General features: G+C 46.2%; 9 non-coding genes across 9 annotated transcripts; all 9 read right to left on the reverse strand.

Moving 5' to 3' along the window:
- Positions 1 to 667: 667 nt before the first annotated feature.
- Positions 668 to 858, reverse strand: LOC142284503 (U2 spliceosomal RNA). The gene has a single exon (XR_012746002.1). It is a non-coding gene; the product is annotated as a U2 spliceosomal RNA (small nuclear RNA).
- A 1,387-nt stretch (positions 859 to 2,245) lies between these two features.
- Positions 2,246 to 2,436, reverse strand: LOC142284504 (U2 spliceosomal RNA). Its single transcript, XR_012746003.1, has one exon. It is a non-coding gene; the product is annotated as a U2 spliceosomal RNA (small nuclear RNA).
- A 1,387-nt stretch (positions 2,437 to 3,823) lies between these two features.
- LOC142284505 (U2 spliceosomal RNA) lies at positions 3,824 to 4,014 on the reverse strand. The gene has a single exon (XR_012746004.1). It is a non-coding gene; the product is annotated as a U2 spliceosomal RNA (small nuclear RNA).
- A 1,387-nt stretch (positions 4,015 to 5,401) lies between these two features.
- LOC142284506 (U2 spliceosomal RNA) lies at positions 5,402 to 5,592 on the reverse strand. Its single transcript, XR_012746005.1, has one exon. It is a non-coding gene; the product is annotated as a U2 spliceosomal RNA (small nuclear RNA).
- Positions 5,593 to 6,979: 1,387 nt separating this feature from the next.
- Positions 6,980 to 7,170, reverse strand: LOC142284508 (U2 spliceosomal RNA). The gene has a single exon (XR_012746007.1). It is a non-coding gene; the product is annotated as a U2 spliceosomal RNA (small nuclear RNA).
- A 1,386-nt stretch (positions 7,171 to 8,556) lies between these two features.
- On the reverse strand, positions 8,557 to 8,747 carry LOC142284509 (U2 spliceosomal RNA). Its single transcript, XR_012746008.1, has one exon. It is a non-coding gene; the product is annotated as a U2 spliceosomal RNA (small nuclear RNA).
- A 1,387-nt stretch (positions 8,748 to 10,134) lies between these two features.
- LOC142284510 (U2 spliceosomal RNA) lies at positions 10,135 to 10,325 on the reverse strand. The gene has a single exon (XR_012746009.1). It is a non-coding gene; the product is annotated as a U2 spliceosomal RNA (small nuclear RNA).
- Positions 10,326 to 11,712: 1,387 nt separating this feature from the next.
- On the reverse strand, positions 11,713 to 11,903 carry LOC142284511 (U2 spliceosomal RNA). Its single transcript, XR_012746010.1, has one exon. It is a non-coding gene; the product is annotated as a U2 spliceosomal RNA (small nuclear RNA).
- Positions 11,904 to 13,290: 1,387 nt separating this feature from the next.
- LOC142284512 (U2 spliceosomal RNA) lies at positions 13,291 to 13,481 on the reverse strand. The gene has a single exon (XR_012746011.1). It is a non-coding gene; the product is annotated as a U2 spliceosomal RNA (small nuclear RNA).
- Positions 13,482 to 13,711: the final 230 nt, after the last annotated feature.

Genomic DNA, 13,711 nt, shown 5'->3' on the forward strand with positions numbered 1-13,711 from the left:
TTTAAGTGTACTTATTGAAAGTAGTAATTCTTTCATAGGCCGCCCTTTCTTAGTATTTGACGTTCCTTATATTGCGGTATGAGGCTTCGCAGTAGGTTGCAAACATTCATCACCCATGACTGTCCCCAATTGAGCTCAGAAGCTCAATGTCTATCATGACCTCTCTTTTAGAATGTCCAAGAGCAAGCAAACTATTCCTCCAGGAGAGGGCGCCAACAGACTACTAAAGAGATCATCATTACTCAAAGAAAACCCCAAAAACCAATGCATGATAGGAATAAACAGGTAACTTTCTTTGGAGTGGAAGCGGAGAGATCGCACCAGATGCCAATTCTAGATGTTATCACACCTGTGGTCACTGCAGCAGCAGGTGAATCCACTTTGTCCAAAAGGGATCTATTCCATTCAATTGCAAATGATCTAGATAAGACAGAGAACTGCAGCACGGGGACATAGCCGAGTTGGTCAGGTTGAGTGGTGATGAGTTTGCTATTTGGATGAATAAAGAAAGTCAAAAGTGTGAAAGATAAAAAACAAAAGGAGGAAGTGTGAAAAGTGAATGGGCCAAATTGAGGTGCATATGAAGACGTATGCTTTCTTCCAATTCATTAAATCGGGCTAATATGAATCAGGTGAATTGAGTTCTGCTTTTGGAAACTGGGTTAAGAAGGGGTGCACCGTTCCTGGAGGTACTGCAATACCAGGTCAATGCGTGGAGTGGACAGAGCAAGCTCTTTTTCCATCTCCCTGTTCTAAAAATCCATTTAATATATGGTCCCCAGATAGGGGACGTATCAGATATTAAACTGATAAGAACAGATACTACACTTGATCTTAGCCAAAAGGCCGAGAAGCGATAACCAGAATTGGTTTGGGCCTCGAGTGGCACCCTGGCCTATGCCGGACACATCTTAGGGAGAGAGAGCGAGAGGGAGACAAACCCACGCCTACACAAGACATTTTGTCACCCAAGCCAACAATGGAAAAGGCTGCTTTGCAGAGCCAAAACAAGAAGAATGGTGCGTTTTGCAGCCGCCGCCCACTGCAATGAATCTGAATAACTCCTCCTTTAGGGCGCAAGCAACTCCCCTCCCCCTTGCAGTCTTTCCAATTCACGATACAAAAAGACGGACAGGACAGGTTGCCTGACTTTCCGTCACTGCCACCCTTTGCCATCCTTACCCGTAGAAAGCCCTTTCATCATCCCCAAACCCTAATCTTTTCCCTTTCCTTCCCAGCCCCCAAACCCTGCCCTCTGTACCTTTCTCACCACCCGCTTCCCTTCTCCTGTCATCCCCCTACCACCCGGGAAAAAAAGAGATTGCCCCCTCCTTCCACTAGCCCACCCTCCCACCCAAAGAACAACTTCTTCTGCGCAGCTTGTTTTCTAGGCAGCAGCGCTATTGTGATGTCATCGGGGGGCATTGTGACAAGCCGCCAGTGTTCCGTCTCTTCATGTTGTGCACAGTTCAAACGGAAAATACATCAACAGGCAGACTACAGAAAAGCTTACTATCAAAGGTTAGAGGGGGGCTTTCTCAGAGGGCTTTTTACAGTTTTTCTATTCCCAATTAGCCGTTTAAGTGTACTTATTGAAAGTAGTAATTCTTTCATAGGCCGCCCTTTCTTAGTATTTGACGTTCCTTATATTGCGGTATGAGGCTTCGCAGTAGGTTGCAAACATTCATCACCCATGACTGTCCCCAATTGAGCTCAGAAGCTCAATGTCTATCATGACCTCTCTTTTAGAATGTCCAAGAGCAAGCAAACTATTCCTCCAGGAGAGGGCGCCAACAGACTACTAAAGAGATCATCATTACTCAAAGAAAACCCCAAAAACCAATGCATGATAGGAATAAACAGGTAACTTTCTTTGGAGTGGAAGCGGAGAGATCGCACCAGATGCCAATTCTAGATGTTATCACACCTGTGGTCACTGCAGCAGCAGGTGAATCCACTTTGTCCAAAAGGGATCTATTCCATTCAATTGCAAATGATCTAGATAAGACAGAGAACTGCAGCACGGGGACATAGCCGAGTTGGTCAGGTTGAGTGGTGATGAGTTTGCTATTTGGATGAATAAAGAAAGTCAAAAGTGTGAAAGATAAAAAACAAAAGGAGGAAGTGTGAAAAGTGAATGGGCCAAATTGAGGTGCATATGAAGACGTATGCTTTCTTCCAATTCATTAAATCGGGCTAATATGAATCAGGTGAATTGAGTTCTGCTTTTGGAAACTGGGTTAAGAAGGGGTGCACCGTTCCTGGAGGTACTGCAATACCAGGTCAATGCGTGGAGTGGACAGAGCAAGCTCTTTTTCCATCTCCCTGTTCTAAAAATCCATTTAATATATGGTCCCCAGATAGGGGACGTATCAGATATTAAACTGATAAGAACAGATACTACACTTGATCTTAGCCAAAAGGCCGAGAAGCGATAACCAGAATTGGTTTGGGCCTCGAGTGGCACCCTGGCCTATGCCGGACACATCTTAGGGAGAGAGAGCGAGAGGGAGACAAACCCACGCCTACACAAGACATTTTGTCACCCAAGCCAACCCTTGAAAAGGCTGCTTTGCAGAGCCAAAACAAGAAGAATGGTGCGTTTTGCAGCCGCCGCCCACTGCAATGAATCTGAATAACTCCTCCTTTAGGGCGCAAGCAACTCCCCTCCCCCTTGCAGTCTTTCCAATTCACGATACAAAAAGACGGACAGGACAGGTTGCCTGACTTTCCGTCACTGCCACCCTTTGCCATCCTTACCCGTAGAAAGCCCTTTCATCATCCCCAAACCCTAATCTTTTCCCTTTCCTTCCCAGCCCCCAAACCCTGCCCTCTGTACCTTTCTCACCACCCGCTTCCCTTCTCCTGTCATCCCCCTACCACCCGGGAAAAAAAGAGATTGCCCCCTCCTTCCACTAGCCCACCCTCCCACCCAAAGAACAACTTCTTCTGCGCAGCTTGTTTTCTAGGCAGCAGCGCTATTGTGATGTCATCGGGGGGCATTGTGACAAGCCGCCAGTGTTCCGTCTCTTCATGTTGTGCACAGTTCAAACGGAAAATACATCAACAGGCAGACTACAGAAAAGCTTACTATCAAAGGTTAGAGGGGGGCTTTCTCAGAGGGCTTTTTACAGTTTTTCTATTCCCAATTAGCCGTTTAAGTGTACTTATTGAAAGTAGTAATTCTTTCATAGGCCGCCCTTTCTTAGTATTTGACGTTCCTTATATTGCGGTATGAGGCTTCGCAGTAGGTTGCAAACATTCATCACCCATGACTGTCCCCAATTGAGCTCAGAAGCTCAATGTCTATCATGACCTCTCTTTTAGAATGTCCAAGAGCAAGCAAACTATTCCTCCAGGAGAGGGCGCCAACAGACTACTAAAGAGATCATCATTACTCAAAGAAAACCCCAAAAACCAATGCATGATAGGAATAAACAGGTAACTTTCTTTGGAGTGGAAGCGGAGAGATCGCACCAGATGCCAATTCTAGATGTTATCACACCTGTGGTCACTGCAGCAGCAGGTGAATCCACTTTGTCCAAAAGGGATCTATTCCATTCAATTGCAAATGATCTAGATAAGACAGAGAACTGCAGCACGGGGACATAGCCGAGTTGGTCAGGTTGAGTGGTGATGAGTTTGCTATTTGGATGAATAAAGAAAGTCAAAAGTGTGAAAGATAAAAAACAAAAGGAGGAAGTGTGAAAAGTGAATGGGCCAAATTGAGGTGCATATGAAGACGTATGCTTTCTTCCAATTCATTAAATCGGGCTAATATGAATCAGGTGAATTGAGTTCTGCTTTTGGAAACTGGGTTAAGAAGGGGTGCACCGTTCCTGGAGGTACTGCAATACCAGGTCAATGCGTGGAGTGGACAGAGCAAGCTCTTTTTCCATCTCCCTGTTCTAAAAATCCATTTAATATATGGTCCCCAGATAGGGGACGTATCAGATATTAAACTGATAAGAACAGATACTACACTTGATCTTAGCCAAAAGGCCGAGAAGCGATAACCAGAATTGGTTTGGGCCTCGAGTGGCACCCTGGCCTATGCCGGACACATCTTAGGGAGAGAGAGCGAGAGGGAGACAAACCCACGCCTACACAAGACATTTTGTCACCCAAGCCAACCCTTGAAAAGGCTGCTTTGCAGAGCCAAAACAAGAAGAATGGTGCGTTTTGCAGCCGCCGCCCACTGCAATGAATCTGAATAACTCCTCCTTTAGGGCGCAAGCAACTCCCCTCCCCCTTGCAGTCTTTCCAATTCACGATACAAAAAGACGGACAGGACAGGTTGCCTGACTTTCCGTCACTGCCACCCTTTGCCATCCTTACCCGTAGAAAGCCCTTTCATCATCCCCAAACCCTAATCTTTTCCCTTTCCTTCCCAGCCCCCAAACCCTGCCCTCTGTACCTTTCTCACCACCCGCTTCCCTTCTCCTGTCATCCCCCTACCACCCGGGAAAAAAAGAGATTGCCCCCTCCTTCCACTAGCCCACCCTCCCACCCAAAGAACAACTTCTTCTGCGCAGCTTGTTTTCTAGGCAGCAGCGCTATTGTGATGTCATCGGGGGGCATTGTGACAAGCCGCCAGTGTTCCGTCTCTTCATGTTGTGCACAGTTCAAACGGAAAATACATCAACAGGCAGACTACAGAAAAGCTTACTATCAAAGGTTAGAGGGGGGCTTTCTCAGAGGGCTTTTTACAGTTTTTCTATTCCCAATTAGCCGTTTAAGTGTACTTATTGAAAGTAGTAATTCTTTCATAGGCCGCCCTTTCTTAGTATTTGACGTTCCTTATATTGCGGTATGAGGCTTCGCAGTAGGTTGCAAACATTCATCACCCATGACTGTCCCCAATTGAGCTCAGAAGCTCAATGTCTATCATGACCTCTCTTTTAGAATGTCCAAGAGCAAGCAAACTATTCCTCCAGGAGAGGGCGCCAACAGACTACTAAAGAGATCATCATTACTCAAAGAAAACCCCAAAAACCAATGCATGATAGGAATAAACAGGTAACTTTCTTTGGAGTGGAAGCGGAGAGATCGCACCAGATGCCAATTCTAGATGTTATCACACCTGTGGTCACTGCAGCAGCAGGTGAATCCACTTTGTCCAAAAGGGATCTATTCCATTCAATTGCAAATGATCTAGATAAGACAGAGAACTGCAGCACGGGGACATAGCCGAGTTGGTCAGGTTGAGTGGTGATGAGTTTGCTATTTGGATGAATAAAGAAAGTCAAAAGTGTGAAAGATAAAAAACAAAAGGAGGAAGTGTGAAAAGTGAATGGGCCAAATTGAGGTGCATATGAAGACGTATGCTTTCTTCCAATTCATTAAATCGGGCTAATATGAATCAGGTGAATTGAGTTCTGCTTTTGGAAACTGGGTTAAGAAGGGGTGCACCGTTCCTGGAGGTACTGCAATACCAGGTCAATGCGTGGAGTGGACAGAGCAAGCTCTTTTTCCATCTCCCTGTTCTAAAAATCCATTTAATATATGGTCCCCAGATAGGGGACGTATCAGATATTAAACTGATAAGAACAGATACTACACTTGATCTTAGCCAAAAGGCCGAGAAGCGATAACCAGAATTGGTTTGGGCCTCGAGTGGCACCCTGGCCTATGCCGGACACATCTTAGGGAGAGAGAGCGAGAGGGAGACAAACCCACGCCTACACAAGACATTTTGTCACCCAAGCCAACCCTTGAAAAGGCTGCTTTGCAGAGCCAAAACAAGAAGAATGGTGCGTTTTGCAGCCGCCGCCCACTGCAATGAATCTGAATAACTCCTCCTTTAGGGCGCAAGCAACTCCCCTCCCCCTTGCAGTCTTTCCAATTCACGATACAAAAAGACGGACAGGACAGGTTGCCTGACTTTCCGTCACTGCCACCCTTTGCCATCCTTACCCGTAGAAAGCCCTTTCATCATCCCCAAACCCTAATCTTTTCCCTTTCCTTCCCAGCCCCCAAACCCTGCCCTCTGTACCTTTCTCACCACCCGCTTCCCTTCTCCTGTCATCCCCCTACCACCCGGGAAAAAAAGAGATTGCCCCCTCCTTCCACTAGCCCACCCTCCCACCCAAAGAACAACTTCTTCTGCGCAGCTTGTTTTCTAGGCAGCAGCGCTATTGTGATGTCATCGGGGGGCATTGTGACAAGCCGCCAGTGTTCCGTCTCTTCATGTTGTGCACAGTTCAAACGGAAAATACATCAACAGGCAGACTACAGAAAAGCTTACTATCAAAGGTTAGAGGGGGGCTTTCTCAGAGGGCTTTTTACAGTTTTTCTATTCCCAATTAGCCGTTTAAGTGTACTTATTGAAAGTAGTAATTCTTTCATAGGCCGCCCTTTCTTAGTATTTGACGTTCCTTATATTGCGGTATGAGGCTTCGCAGTAGGTTGCAAACATTCATCACCCATGACTGTCCCCAATTGAGCTCAGAAGCTCAATGTCTATCATGACCTCTCTTTTAGAATGTCCAAGAGCAAGCAAACTATTCCTCCAGGAGAGGGCGCCAACAGACTACTAAAGAGATCATCATTACTCAAAGAAAACCCCAAAAACCAATGCATGATAGGAATAAACAGGTAACTTTCTTTGGAGTGGAAGCGGAGAGATCGCACCAGATGCCAATTCTAGATGTTATCACACCTGTGGTCACTGCAGCAGCAGGTGAATCCACTTTGTCCAAAAGGGATCTATTCCATTCAATTGCAAATGATCTAGATAAGACAGAGAACTGCAGCACGGGGACATAGCCGAGTTGGTCAGGTTGAGTGGTGATGAGTTTGCTATTTGGATGAATAAAGAAAGTCAAAAGTGTGAAAGATAAAAAACAAAAGGAGGAAGTGTGAAAAGTGAATGGGCCAAATTGAGGTGCATATGAAGACGTATGCTTTCTTCCAATTCATTAAATCGGGCTAATATGAATCAGGTGAATTGAGTTCTGCTTTTGGAAACTGGGTTAAGAAGGGGTGCACCGTTCCTGGAGGTACTGCAATACCAGGTCAATGCGTGGAGTGGACAGAGCAAGCTCTTTTTCCATCTCCCTGTTCTAAAAATCCATTTAATATATGGTCCCCAGATAGGGGACGTATCAGATATTAAACTGATAAGAACAGATACTACACTTGATCTTAGCCAAAAGGCCGAGAAGCGATAACCAGAATTGGTTTGGGCCTCGAGTGGCACCCTGGCCTATGCCGGACACATCTTAGGGAGAGAGAGCGAGAGGGAGACAAACCCACGCCTACACAAGACATTTTGTCACCCAAGCCAACCCTTGAAAAGGCTGCTTTGCAGAGCCAAAACAAGAAGAATGGTGCGTTTTGCAGCCGCCGCCCACTGCAATGAATCTGAATAACTCCTCCTTTAGGGCGCAAGCAACTCCCCTCCCCCTTGCAGTCTTTCCAATTCACGATACAAAAAGACGGACAGGACAGGTTGCCTGACTTTCCGTCACTGCCACCCTTTGCCATCCTTACCCGTAGAAAGCCCTTTCATCATCCCCAAACCCTAATCTTTTCCCTTTCCTTCCCAGCCCCCAAACCCTGCCCTCTGTACCTTTCTCACCACCCGCTTCCCTTCTCCTGTCATCCCCCTACCACCCGGGAAAAAAAGAGATTGCCCCCTCCTTCCACTAGCCCACCCTCCCACCCAAAGAACAACTTCTTCTGCGCAGCTTGTTTTCTAGGCAGCAGCGCTATTGTGATGTCATCGGGGGGCATTGTGACAAGCCGCCAGTGTTCCGTCTCTTCATGTTGTGCACAGTTCAAACGGAAAATACATCAACAGGCAGACTACAGAAAAGCTTACTATCAAAGGTTAGAGGGGGGCTTTCTCAGAGGGCTTTTTACAGTTTTTCTATTCCCAATTAGCCGTTTAAGTGTACTTATTGAAAGTAGTAATTCTTTCATAGGCCGCCCTTTCTTAGTATTTGACGTTCCTTATATTGCGGTTGAGGCTTCGCAGTAGGTTGCAAACATTCATCACCCATGACTGTCCCCAATTGAGCTCAGAAGCTCAATGTCTATCATGACCTCTCTTTTAGAATGTCCAAGAGCAAGCAAACTATTCCTCCAGGAGAGGGCGCCAACAGACTACTAAAGAGATCATCATTACTCAAAGAAAACCCCAAAAACCAATGCATGATAGGAATAAACAGGTAACTTTCTTTGGAGTGGAAGCGGAGAGATCGCACCAGATGCCAATTCTAGATGTTATCACACCTGTGGTCACTGCAGCAGCAGGTGAATCCACTTTGTCCAAAAGGGATCTATTCCATTCAATTGCAAATGATCTAGATAAGACAGAGAACTGCAGCACGGGGACATAGCCGAGTTGGTCAGGTTGAGTGGTGATGAGTTTGCTATTTGGATGAATAAAGAAAGTCAAAAGTGTGAAAGATAAAAAACAAAAGGAGGAAGTGTGAAAAGTGAATGGGCCAAATTGAGGTGCATATGAAGACGTATGCTTTCTTCCAATTCATTAAATCGGGCTAATATGAATCAGGTGAATTGAGTTCTGCTTTTGGAAACTGGGTTAAGAAGGGGTGCACCGTTCCTGGAGGTACTGCAATACCAGGTCAATGCGTGGAGTGGACAGAGCAAGCTCTTTTTCCATCTCCCTGTTCTAAAAATCCATTTAATATATGGTCCCCAGATAGGGGACGTATCAGATATTAAACTGATAAGAACAGATACTACACTTGATCTTAGCCAAAAGGCCGAGAAGCGATAACCAGAATTGGTTTGGGCCTCGAGTGGCACCCTGGCCTATGCCGGACACATCTTAGGGAGAGAGAGCGAGAGGGAGACAAACCCACGCCTACACAAGACATTTTGTCACCCAAGCCAACCCTTGAAAAGGCTGCTTTGCAGAGCCAAAACAAGAAGAATGGTGCGTTTTGCAGCCGCCGCCCACTGCAATGAATCTGAATAACTCCTCCTTTAGGGCGCAAGCAACTCCCCTCCCCCTTGCAGTCTTTCCAATTCACGATACAAAAAGACGGACAGGACAGGTTGCCTGACTTTCCGTCACTGCCACCCTTTGCCATCCTTACCCGTAGAAAGCCCTTTCATCATCCCCAAACCCTAATCTTTTCCCTTTCCTTCCCAGCCCCCAAACCCTGCCCTCTGTACCTTTCTCACCACCCGCTTCCCTTCTCCTGTCATCCCCCTACCACCCGGGAAAAAAAGAGATTGCCCCCTCCTTCCACTAGCCCACCCTCCCACCCAAAGAACAACTTCTTCTGCGCAGCTTGTTTTCTAGGCAGCAGCGCTATTGTGATGTCATCGGGGGGCATTGTGACAAGCCGCCAGTGTTCCGTCTCTTCATGTTGTGCACAGTTCAAACGGAAAATACATCAACAGGCAGACTACAGAAAAGCTTACTATCAAAGGTTAGAGGGGGGCTTTCTCAGAGGGCTTTTTACAGTTTTTCTATTCCCAATTAGCCGTTTAAGTGTACTTATTGAAAGTAGTAATTCTTTCATAGGCCGCCCTTTCTTAGTATTTGACGTTCCTTATATTGCGGTATGAGGCTTCGCAGTAGGTTGCAAACATTCATCACCCATGACTGTCCCCAATTGAGCTCAGAAGCTCAATGTCTATCATGACCTCTCTTTTAGAATGTCCAAGAGCAAGCAAACTATTCCTCCAGGAGAGGGCGCCAACAGACTACTAAAGAGATCATCATTACTCAAAGAAAACCCCAAAAACCAATGCATGATAGGAATAAACAGGTAACTTTCTTTGGAGTGGAAGCGGAGAGATCGCACCAGATGCCAATTCTAGATGTTATCACACCTGTGGTCACTGCAGCAGCAGGTGAATCCACTTTGTCCAAAAGGGATCTATTCCATTCAATTGCAAATGATCTAGATAAGACAGAGAACTGCAGCACGGGGACATAGCCGAGTTGGTCAGGTTGAGTGGTGATGAGTTTGCTATTTGGATGAATAAAGAAAGTCAAAAGTGTGAAAGATAAAAAACAAAAGGAGGAAGTGTGAAAAGTGAATGGGCCAAATTGAGGTGCATATGAAGACGTATGCTTTCTTCCAATTCATTAAATCGGGCTAATATGAATCAGGTGAATTGAGTTCTGCTTTTGGAAACTGGGTTAAGAAGGGGTGCACCGTTCCTGGAGGTACTGCAATACCAGGTCAATGCGTGGAGTGGACAGAGCAAGCTCTTTTTCCATCTCCCTGTTCTAAAAATCCATTTAATATATGGTCCCCAGATAGGGGACGTATCAGATATTAAACTGATAAGAACAGATACTACACTTGATCTTAGCCAAAAGGCCGAGAAGCGATAACCAGAATTGGTTTGGGCCTCGAGTGGCACCCTGGCCTATGCCGGACACATCTTAGGGAGAGAGAGCGAGAGGGAGACAAACCCACGCCTACACAAGACATTTTGTCACCCAAGCCAACCCTTGAAAAGGCTGCTTTGCAGAGCCAAAACAAGAAGAATGGTGCGTTTTGCAGCCGCCGCCCACTGCAATGAATCTGAATAACTCCTCCTTTAGGGCGCAAGCAACTCCCCTCCCCCTTGCAGTCTTTCCAATTCACGATACAAAAAGACGGACAGGACAGGTTGCCTGACTTTCCGTCACTGCCACCCTTTGCCATCCTTACCCGTAGAAAGCCCTTTCATCATCCCCAAACCCTAATCTTTTCCCTTTCCTTCCCAGCCCCCAAACCCTGCCCTCTGTACCTTTCTCACCACCCGCTTCCCTTCTCCTGTCATCCCCCTACCACCCGGGAAAAAAAGAGATTGCCCCCTCCTTCCACTAGCCCACCCTCCCACCCAAAGAACAACTTCTTCTGCGCAGCTTGTTTTCTAGGCAGCAGCGCTATTGTGATGTCATCGGGGGGCATTGTGACAAGCCGCCAGTGTTCCGTCTCTTCATGTTGTGCACAGTTCAAACGGAAAATACATCAACAGGCAGACTACAGAAAAGCTTACTATCAAAGGTTAGAGGGGGGCTTTCTCAGAGGGCTTTTTACAGTTTTTCTATTCCCAATTAGCCGTTTAAGTGTACTTATTGAAAGTAGTAATTCTTTCATAGGCCGCCCTTTCTTAGTATTTGACGTTCCTTATATTGCGGTATGAGGCTTCGCAGTAGGTTGCAAACATTCATCACCCATGACTGTCCCCAATTGAGCTCAGAAGCTCAATGTCTATCATGACCTCTCTTTTAGAATGTCCAAGAGCAAGCAAACTATTCCTCCAGGAGAGGGCGCCAACAGACTACTAAAGAGATCATCATTACTCAAAGAAAACCCCAAAAACCAATGCATGATAGGAATAAACAGGTAACTTTCTTTGGAGTGGAAGCGGAGAGATCGCACCAGATGCCAATTCTAGATGTTATCACACCTGTGGTCACTGCAGCAGCAGGTGAATCCACTTTGTCCAAAAGGGATCTATTCCATTCAATTGCAAATGATCTAGATAAGACAGAGAACTGCAGCACGGGGACATAGCCGAGTTGGTCAGGTTGAGTGGTGATGAGTTTGCTATTTGGATGAATAAAGAAAGTCAAAAGTGTGAAAGATAAAAAACAAAAGGAGGAAGTGTGAAAAGTGAATGGGCCAAATTGAGGTGCATATGAAGACGTATGCTTTCTTCCAATTCATTAAATCGGGCTAATATGAATCAGGTGAATTGAGTTCTGCTTTTGGAAACTGGGTTAAGAAGGGGTGCACCGTTCCTGGAGGTACTGCAATACCAGGTCAATGCGTGGAGTGGACAGAGCAAGCTCTTTTTCCATCTCCCTGTTCTAAAAATCCATTTAATATATGGTCCCCAGATAGGGGACGTATCAGATATTAAACTGATAAGAACAGATACTACACTTGATCTTAGCCAAAAGGCCGAGAAGCGATAACCAGAATTGGTTTGGGCCTCGAGTGGCACCCTGGCCTATGCCGGACACATCTTAGGGAGAGAGAGCGAGAGGGAGACAAACCCACGCCTACACAAGACATTTTGTCACCCAAGCCAACCCTTGAAAAGGCTGCTTTGCAGAGCCAAAACAAGAAGAATGGTGCGTTTTGCAGCCGCCGCCCACTGCAATGAATCTGAATAACTCCTCCTTTAGGGCGCAAGCAACTCCCCTCCCCCTTGCAGTCTTTCCAATTCACGATACAAAAAGACGGACAGGACAGGTTGCCTGACTTTCCGTCACTGCCACCCTTTGCCATCCTTACCCGTAGAAAGCCCTTTCATCATCCCCAAACCCTAATCTTTTCCCTTTCCTTCCCAGCCCCCAAACCCTGCCCTCTGTACCTTTCTCACCACCCGCTTCCCTTCTCCTGTCATCCCCCTACCACCCGGGAAAAAAAGAGATTGCCCCCTCCTTCCACTAGCCCACCCTCCCACCCAAAGAACAACTTCTTCTGCGCAGCTTGTTTTCTAGGCAGCAGCGCTATTGTGATGTCATCGGGGGGCATTGTGACAAGCCGCCAGTGTTCCGTCTCTTCATGTTGTGCACAGTTCAAACGGAAAATACATCAACAGGCAGACTACAGAAAAGCTTACTATCAAAGGTTAGAGGGGGGCTTTCTCAGAGGGCTTTTTACAGTTTTTCTATTCCCAATTAGCCGTTTAAGTGTACTTATTGAAAGTAGTAATTCTTTCATAGGCCGCCCTTTCTTAGTATTTGACGTTCCTTATATTGCGGTATGAGGCTTCGCAGTAGGTTGCAAACATTCATCACCCATGACTGTCCCCAATTGAGCTCAGAAGCTCAATGTCTATCATGACCTCTCTTTTAGAATGTCCAAGAGCAAGCAAACTATTCCTCCAGGAGAGGGCGCCAACAGACTACTAAAGAGATCATCATTACTCAAAGAAAACCCCAAAAACCAATGCATGATAGGAATAAACAGGTAACTTTCTTTGGAGTGGAAGCGGAGAGATCGCACCAGATGCCAATTCTAGATGTTATCACACCTGTGGTCACTGCAGCAGCAGGTGAATCCACTTTGTCCAAAAGGGATCTATTCCATTCAATTGCAAATGATCTAGATAAGACAGAGAACTGCAGCACGGGGACATAGCCGAGTTGGTCAGGTTGAGTGGTGATGAGTTTGCTATTTGGATGAATAAAGAAAGTCAAAAGTGTGAAAGATAAAAAACAAAAGGAGGAAGTGTGAAAAGTGAATGGGCCAAATTGAGGTGCATATGAAGACGTATGCTTTCTTCCAATTCATTAAATCGGGCTAATATGAATCAGGTGAATTGAGTTCTGCTTTTGGAAACTGGGTTAAGAAGGGGTGCACCGTTCCTGGAGGTACTGCAATACCAGGTCAATGCGTGGAGTGGACAGAGCAAGCTCTTTTTCCATCTCCCTGTTCTAAAAATCCATTTAATATATGGTCCCCAGATAGGGGACGTATCAGATATTAAACTGATAAGAACAGATACTACACTTGATCTTAGCCAAAAGGCCGAGAAGCGATAACCAGAATTGGTTTGGGCCTCGAGTGGCACCCTGGCCTATGCCGGACACATCTTAGGGAGAGAGAGCGAGAGGGAGACAAACCCACGCCTACACAAGACATTTTGTCACCCAAGCCAACCCTTGAAAAGGCTGCTTTGCAGAGCCAAAACAAGAAGAATGGTGCGTTTTGCAGCCGCCGCCCACTGCAATGAATCTGAATAACTCCTCCTTTAGGGCGCAAGCAACTCC

Source organism: Anomaloglossus baeobatrachus, unplaced genomic scaffold (assembly GCF_048569485.1).
Source record: "Anomaloglossus baeobatrachus isolate aAnoBae1 unplaced genomic scaffold, aAnoBae1.hap1 Scaffold_571, whole genome shotgun sequence".
NCBI classification, from domain to species: domain Eukaryota; kingdom Metazoa; phylum Chordata; class Amphibia; order Anura; family Aromobatidae; genus Anomaloglossus; species Anomaloglossus baeobatrachus.